Source organism: Pangasianodon hypophthalmus, chromosome 18 (assembly GCF_027358585.1).
Source record: "Pangasianodon hypophthalmus isolate fPanHyp1 chromosome 18, fPanHyp1.pri, whole genome shotgun sequence".
In the NCBI taxonomy this organism is placed as follows: Eukaryota; Metazoa; Chordata; class Actinopteri; order Siluriformes; family Pangasiidae; genus Pangasianodon; species Pangasianodon hypophthalmus.
Genome location: NC_069727.1, coordinates 19658144 through 19667331, shown reverse-complemented (window position 1 = coordinate 19667331; position 9188 = coordinate 19658144).

The window sequence follows — 9188 nt, the reverse complement described above, 5'->3', positions numbered from 1 at the left end:
GTGTAGAATGGCAGAGTAAAGTGACATGTGCTATTGAAGTATTTCAGTGGCAGTGTAAAGTGACATGTGCTATTAAAGTATTTCAGTGGCAGAGTAAAGTGACATGTGCTATTGAAGTATTTCAGTGGCAGAGTAAAGTGACATGTGCTATTAAAGTATTTCAGTGGCAGTGTAAAGTGACATGTGCTATTACAGTATTTCAGTGGCAGAGTAAAGTGACATGTGCTATTAAAGTAGTGGTAGTGTAAAGTGACGTGCTATTAAAGTATTTCAGTGGCAGTGTAAAGTGACATGTGCTATTAAAGTATTTCAGTGGCAGTGTAAAGTGACATGTGCTATTGAAGTATTTCAGTGGCAGTGTAAAGTGACATGTGCTATTACAGTATTTCAGTGGTAGTGTAAAGTGACATGTGCTATTAAAGTATTTCAGTGGCAGTGTAAAGTGACATGTGCTATTGAAGTATTTCAGTGGCAGTGTAAAGTGACATGTGCTATTAAAGTATTTCAGTGGCAGTGTAAAGTGACATGTGCTATTAAAGTATTTCAGTGGCAGTGTAAAGTGACATGTGCTATTAAAGTATTTCAGTGGCAGAGTAAAGTGACATGTGCTATTGAAGTATTTCAGTGGTAGTGTAAAGTGACATGTGCTATTACAGTATTTCAGTGGTAGTGTAAAGTGACATGTGCTATTACAGTATTTCAGTGGCAGAGTAAAGTGACATGTGCTATTAAAGTATTTCAGTGGCAGTGTAAAGTGACATGTGCTATTGAAGTATTTCAGTGGTAGTGTAAAGTGACATGTGCTATTAAAGTATTTCAGTGGCAGTGTAAAGTGACATGTGCTATTAAAGTATTTCAGTGGCAGTGTAAAGTGACATGTGCTATTAAAGTATTTCAGTGGCAGTGTAAAGTGACATGTGCTATTGAAGTATTTCAGTGGCAGAGTAAAGTGACATGTGCTATTGAAGTATTTCAGTGGTAGTGTAAAGTGACATGTGCTATTAAAGTATTTCAGTGGCAGTGTAAAGTGACATGTGCTATTGAAGTATTTCAGTGGCAGTGTAAAGTGACATGTGCTATTGAAGTATTTCAGTGGCAGAGTAAAGTGACATGTGCTATTAAAGTATTTCAGTGGCAGAGTAAAGTGACATGTGCTATTGAAGTATTTCAGTGGTAGTGTAAAGTGACATGTGCTATTAAAGTATTTCAGTGGCAGTGTAAAGTGACATGTGCTATTGAAGTATTTCAGTGGCAGAGTAAAGTGACATGTGCTATTGAAGTATTTCAGTGGCAGTGTAAAGTGACATGTGCTATTAAAGTATTTCAGTGGCAGTGTAAAGTGACATGTGCTATTAAAGTATTTCAGTGGTAGTGTAAAGTGACATGTGCTATTAAAGTATTTCAGTGGCAGAGTAAAGTGACATGTGCTATTGAAGTATTTCAGTGGTAGTGTAAAGTGACATGTGCTATTACAGTATTTCAGTGGTAGTGTAAAGTGACATGTGCTATTACAGTATTTCAGTGGCAGAGTAAAGTGACATGTGCTATTAAAGTATTTCAGTGGCAGTGTAAAGTGACATGTGCTATTGAAGTATTTCAGTGGTAGTGTAAAGTGACATGTGCTATTAAAGTATTTCAGTGGCAGTGTAAAGTGACATGTGCTATTAAAGTATTTCAGTGGCAGTGTAAAGTGACATGTGCTATTAAAGTATTTCAGTGGCAGTGTAAAGTGACATGTGCTATTGAAGTATTTCAGTGGCAGAGTAAAGTGACATGTGCTATTGAAGTATTTCAGTGGTAGTGTAAAGTGACATGTGCTATTAAAGTATTTCAGTGGCAGTGTAAAGTGACATGTGCTATTGAAGTATTTCAGTGGCAGTGTAAAGTGACATGTGCTATTGAAGTATTTCAGTGGCAGAGTAAAGTGACATGTGCTATTAAAGTATTTCAGTGGCAGAGTAAAGTGACATGTGCTATTGAAGTATTTCAGTGGTAGTGTAAAGTGACATGTGCTATTAAAGTATTTCAGTGGCAGTGTAAAGTGACATGTGCTATTGAAGTATTTCAGTGGCAGTGTAAAGTGACATGTGCTATTAAAGTATTTCAGTGGCAGTGTAAAGTGACATGTGCTATTAAAGTATTTCAGTGGTAGTGTAAAGTGACATGGGCTATTAAAGTATTTCAGTGGCAGAGTAAAGTGACATGTGCTATTAAAGTATTTCAGTGGCAGAGTAAAGTGACATGGGCTATTGAAGTATTTCAGTGGTAGTGTAAAGTGACATGGGCTATTAAAGTATTTCAGTGGCAGAGTAAAGTGACATGGGCTATTAAAGTATTTCAGTGGTAGTGTAAAGTGACATGGGCTATTAAAGTATTTCAGTGGTAGTGTAAAGTGACATGGGCTATTAAAGTATTTCAGTGGCAGTGTAAAGTGACATGGGCTATTAAAGTATTTCAGTGGCAGAGTAAAGTGACATGGGCTATTAAAGTATTTCAGTGGCAGAGTAAAGTGACATGTGCTATTAAAGTATTTCAGTGGCAGAGTAAAGTGACATGTGCTATTGAAGTATTTCAGTGGCAGTGTAAAGTGACATGTGCTATTGAAGTATTTCAGTGGCAGAGTAAAGTGACATGTGCTATTAAAGTATTTCAGTGGCAGTGTAAAGTGACATGTGCTATTACAGTATTTCAGTGGCAGTGTAAAGTGACATGTGCTATTACAGTATTTCAGTGGCAGTGTAAAGTGACATGTGCTATTACAGTATTTCAGTGGCAGTGTAAAGTGACATGTGCTATTGAAGTATTTCAGTGGCAGTGTAAAGTGACATGTGCTATTACAGTGTTTCAGTGGCAGTGTAAAGTGACATGTGCTATTAAAGTATTTCAGTGGCAGTGTAAAGTGACATGTGCTATTAAAGTATTTCAGTGGCAGAGTAAAGTGACATGTGCTATTAAAGTATTTCAGTGGCAGTGTAAAGTGACATGTGCTATTAAAGTATTTCAGTGGCAGTGTAAAGTGACATGTGCTATTAAAGTATTTCAGTGGCAGTGTAAAGTGACATGTGCTATTAAAGTATTTCAGTGGCAGAGTAAAGTGACATGTGCTATTAAAGTATTTCAGTGGCAGTGTAAAGTGACATGTGCTATTACAGTATTTCAGTGGTAGTGTAAAGTGACATGTGCTATTACAGTATTTCAGTGGTAGTGTAAAGTGACATGTGCTATTGAAGTATTTCAGTGGTAGTGTAAAGTGACATGTGCTATTACAGTATTTCAGTGGTAGTGTAAAGTGACATGTGCTATTACAGTATTTCAGTGGTAGTGTAAAGTGACATGTGCTATTGAAGTATTTCAGTGGTAGTGTAAAGTGACATGTGCTATTGAAGTATTTCAGTGGCAGTGTAAAGTGACATGTGCTATTAAAGTATTTCAGTGGCAGTGTAAAGTGACATGTGCTATTGAAGTATTTCAGTGGCAGAGTAAAGTGACATGTGCTATTAAAGTATTTCAGTGGCAGTGTAAAGTGACATGTGCTATTAAAGTATTTCAGTGGCAGTGTAAAGTGACATGTGCTATTGAAGTATTTCAGTGGTAGTGTAAAGTGACATGTGCTATTAAAGTATTTCAGTGGCAGTGTAAAGTGACATGTGCTATTAAAGTATTTCAGTGGCAGTGTAAAGTGACATGTGCTATTAAAGTATTTCAGTGGTAGTGTAAAGTGACATGTGCTATTGAAGTATTTCAGTGGCAGTGTAAAGTGACATGTGCTATTAAAGTATTTCAGTGGCAGTGTAAAGTGACATGTGCTATTGAAGTATTTCAGTGGTAGTGTAAAGTGACATGTGCTATTAAAGTATTTCAGTGGCAGTGTAAAGTGACATGTGCTATTAAAGTATTTCAGTGGTAGTGTAAAGTGACATGTGCTATTGAAGTATTTCAGTGGCAGAGTAAAGTGACATGTGCTATTAAAGTATTTCAGTGGCAGTGTAAAGTGACATGTGCTATTAAAGTATTTCAGTGGCAGTGTAAAGTGACATGTGCTATTGAAGTATTTCAGTGGCAGTGTAAAGTGACATGTGCTATTAAAGTATTTCAGTGGCAGTGTAAAGTGACATGTGCTATTAAAGTATTTCAGTGGCAGTGTAAAGTGACATGTGCTATTACAGTATTTCAGTGGCAGTGTAAAGTGACATGTGCTATTAAAGTATTTCAGTGGCAGAGTAAAGTGACATGTGCTATTACAGTATTTCAGTGGCAGTGTAAAGTGACATGTGCTATTAAAGTATTTCAGTGGCAGAGTAAAGTGACATGTGCTATTACAGTATTTCAGTGGTAGTGTAAAGTGACATGTGCTATTAAAGTATTTCAGTGGCAGAGTAAAGTGACATGTGCTATTAAAGTATTTCAGTGGCAGTGTAAAGTGACATGTGCTATTGAAGTATTTCAGTGGTAGTGTAAAGTGACATGTGCTATTAAAGTATTTCAGTGGCAGTGTAAAGTGACATGTGCTATTAAAGTATTTCAGTGGCAGTGTAAAGTGACATGTGCTATTGAAGTATTTCAGTGGTAGTGTAAAGTGACATGTGCTATTAAAGTATTTCAGTGGCAGAGTAAAGTGACATGTGCTATTAAAGTATTTCAGTGGCAGTGTAAAGTGACATGTGCTATTGAAGTATTTCAGTGGTAGTGTAAAGTGACATGTGCTATTAAAGTATTTCAGTGGCAGTGTAAAGTGACATGTGCTATTGAAGTATTTCAGTGGCAGAGTAAAGTGACATGTGCTATTACAGTATTTCAGTGGCAGTGTAAAGTGACATGTGCTATTGAAGTATTTCAGTGGTAGTGTAAAGTGACGTGCTATTGAAGTATTTCAGTGGCAGTGTAAAGTGACATGTGCTATTGAAGTATTTCAGTGGCAGAGTAAAGTGACATGTGCTATTAAAGTATTTCAGTGGCAGTGTAAAGTGACATGTGCTATTACAGTATTTCAGTGGTAGTGTAAAGTGACATGTGCTATTACAGTATTTCAGTGGTAGTGTAAAGTGACATGTGCTATTGAAGTATTTCAGTGGCAGAGTAAAGTGACATGTGCTATTAAAGTATTTCAGTGGTAGTGTAAAGTGACATGTGCTATTAAAGTATTTCAGTGGCAGTGTAAAGTGACATGTGCTATTAAAGTATTTCAGTGGCAGTGTAAAGTGACATGTGCTATTAAAGTATTTCAGTGGTAGTGTAAAGTGACATGTGCTATTAAAGTATTTCAGTGGTAGTGTAAAGTGACATGTGCTATTGAAGTATTTCAGTGGCAGAGTAAAGTGACATGTGCTATTGAAGTATTTCAGTGGTAGTGTAAAGTGACATGTGCTATTGAAGTATTTCAGTGGCAGTGTAAAGTGACATGTGCTATTGAAGTATTTCAGTGGTAGTGTAAAGTGACATGTGCTATTGAAGTATTTCAGTGGCAGTGTAAAGTGACATGTGCTATTAAAGTATTTCAGTGGTAGTGTAAAGTGACATGTGCTATTAAAGTATTTCAGTGGCAGTGTAAAGTGACATGTGCTATTAAAGTATTTCAGTGGTAGTGTAAAGTGACATGTGCTATTGAAGTATTTCAGTGGCAGAGTAAAGTGACATGTGCTATTGAAGTATTTCAGTGGTAGTGTAAAGTGACATGTGCTATTGAAGTATTTCAGTGGCAGTGTAAAGTGACATGTGCTATTGAAGTATTTCAGTGGTAGTGTAAAGTGACATGTGCTATTGAAGTATTTCAGTGGCAGTGTAAAGTGACATGTGCTATTGAAGTATTTCAGTGGCAGAGTAAAGTGACATGTGCTATTGAAGTATTTCAGTGGTAGTGTAAAGTGACATGTGCTATTGAAGTATTTCAGTGGCAGTGTAAAGTGACATGTGCTATTAAAGTATTTCAGTGGCAGTGTAAAGTGACATGTGCTATTAAAGTATTTCAGTGGTAGTGTAAAGTGACATGTGCTATTAAAGTATTTCAGTGGCAGTGTAAAGTGACATGTGCTATTAAAGTATTTCAGTGGCAGTGTAAAGTGACATGTGCTATTGAAGTATTTCAGTGGCAGAGTAAAGTGACATGTGCTATTAAAGTATTTCAGTGGCAGTGTAAAGTGACATGTGCTATTAAAGTATTTCAGTGGCAGAGTAAAGTGACATGTGCTATTAAAGTATTTCAGTGGCAGTGTAAAGTGACATGTGCTATTGAAGTATTTCAGTGGCAGAGTAAAGTGACATGTGCTATTGAAGTATTTCAGTGGTAGTGTAAAGTGACATGTGCTATTGAAGTATTTCAGTGGCAGTGTAAAGTGACACGTGCTATTGAAGTATTTCAGTGGCAGAGTAAAGTGACATGTGCTATTGAAGTATTTCAGTGGTAGTGTAAAGTGACATGTGCTATTAAAGTATTTCAGTGGCAGAGTAAAGTGACATGTGCTATTAAAGTATTTCAGTGGCAGTGTAAAGTGACATGTGCTATTAAAGTATTTCAGTGGCAGTGTAAAGTGACATGTGCTATTAAAGTATTTCAGTGGCAGTGTAAAGTGACATGTGCTATTAAAGTATTTCAGTGGCAGTGTAAAGTGACATGTGCTATTAAAGTATTTCAGTGGTAGTGTAAAGTGACATGTGCTATTAAAGTATTTCAGTGGCAGTGTAAAGTGACATGTGCTATTAAAGTATTTCAGTGGCAGAGTAAAGTGACATGTGCTATTAAAGTATTTCAGTGGTAGTGTAAAGTGACATGTGCTATTAAAGTATTTCAGTGGCAGAGTAAAGTGACATGTGCTATTAAAGTATTTCAGTGGTAGTGTAAAGTGACATGTGCTATTAAAGTATTTCAGTGGTAGTGTAAAGTGACATGTGCTATTAAAGTATTTCAGTGGCAGTGTAAAGTGACATGTGCTATTAAAATAAGGCAGAACAGTAAATACCAGTACAATAAAGTGTACATAGTAAACCTGAATAGTAAATATCTAAGTGTCCAGAAACAGCAGTAATAAAGTGTCACGGTGCTAGATGAAGGAATACTGGTTGATGACTGGAGATAAAAACTGTTGTCGCAGTGTCAGATAATGAGAAGGATGAGTGCGGGCCTTCCACAAACAGCGAGTTTGGTCCTGTAAGGCCAGGAGTTTATTTCCAGTGATGAGCTCTGCTGTTCTCACCACTCTCTGAAGAGATTTGCGGTCAGAGGAAGAGCAGTTGCTGAACCAAACAGAGATGCAGTTGGTCAGAATGCTCTCTATGTTCTCTAGAATTTTGAGATGATGTCAGAGGAAATGCCAAACCTCTTAAGCCTCCGCAGAAAGTAGAGACGCTGACGGGCTGCTCTCTCACTACTGTGTCTATGTGGAGACTCCAGGAGAGATCCTCAGAGATGTGGATACCAAGGAACTTGTAGCTCTTAACTGTCTCCATTGATGTAGATAGGAGCATGACCCCATCTCTGTGACTTCCTGTAATCCACAATTATCTGCTTGGTCTTGCTGACATTCAGAGAGAGACTGTTGTCATCACACTATGTTGAAAGTGCTCTGACCTCGTCTCTGTAGAATGTCTCATTACCATTGGTGATGAGTCCCAGGATGGTGGTATCATCAGCAGATTTGAAGCTGATGTTGGAGCTGTGCTTAGCAGAGCAGTCATAGGTGTACAGGGAGTATAAGAGGGGGCTGAGCACACATCCCTGTGGGGCACCAGTGCTGCGTGTGAATGTGGAGGATGTGTGGCTGTCAATCCTGACCACCTGGGGTCTGCCCGTCAGGAAGTCCAGAATCCAGTTACACATGTGACTGTTAAGTCCCAGATCCTTCAGCATGACTATGAGATTGGTAGGGATGATGGTATTGAATGCAGAGCTATAATCAATAAACAGCATCCGCACATAGGTGTGTCTTCCCTCCAGGTGTTTCAGGGCAGAGTGCATTGATATTGCAATGGTATCATCAGTGGATCTGTTAGAGTGGTAAGCAAACTGGAACAGGTCCAAAGTGTGTGGTAGAGAGGAGCAGATGTAGGATTTGACGAGACGGTCAAAGCACTTCATAATCACTGATGTCAGTGCTACAGGGCGGCAGTCATTCAGGCAGGAGACAGGGATGATGGTGGTCTGCTTGAAGCATTAAAGATGTTAGGGAGAGTCTGCTAACCGTACAGCACAGGCCCTCAGGACACATCCATAGAGGCCATCAGGTCCTGGTGTCTTCCCAGCATTACTCTCTAAAGGCCCTGCTCACTTCGGGGGTAGTTAGAGCCAGAGGGCAGGTGTCATGGTCAGCAGGTATTTTTGCAGCACGGAATGTATAACTTGCCTCAAAGCGAGTGTAGAATGTGTTGAGCTTGTCTGGTGAGGAGGCAGATATAGGCACATCATATGAGCATTTGAGCTTCAGAGTTATTTCTGAATTATAGTGTTAGGTTAAAGTCTATTGTGTTGAAGTTATTAACTGTTCAATGATGGAGACTTGAGTGTTAACTGCTTTTAACAATTGCAGTCCTAAGGCTACCAAGGAAGAACATCCACAGCCATCTTTATGGCTTCTATGTGGTGCCATCCACAGTAATCTCATGGTGATCTTTAGGCTGTCCATGTGGGGCCATCCTCAGCAGCAGTGAGTGATTTTCATGTGATGAGAGGAGGTGGTGAGAGAGAACACATAACAGCACAGATACATTTCACTGTGTGTATCACACCCCTTGTCTGTATTCGATACATAAAATTTCAGTTCTAGCAACAGTTTGTTACAAGAGTTTGAAATCATTACTACAGGCTGTCAGTCAGTCTGTGTGTTACCATGGCAACATGCAACACTCTATCCAGCTGTGGCTTCTTTGGGAACTACTTTCGTTGACAGAGCAAAAATAAACAAAATATTTGGCCATATCGTGTCTGCAATGTCTGTTACAGTTAATGTTAATTTCTTGTTTATAGAACTGCTGTATAAAAGAAATATCACACTTGCAGTTGTGCAGTACTGAATATCAGCACCGTTGTGATTACCTGTGGTCACGTGTCTACAGCCAAATCATAGACGTGCTGATATTCAGTACAACAGCACTCCGGCTCATGCAATATTGCTTAATTCTAGAACATTAAAAGTGATATACTTTTAAAGATAGAAATGTCTTGCAATGATCCCCACATACAAGAAGGTTAATTTAAAGCA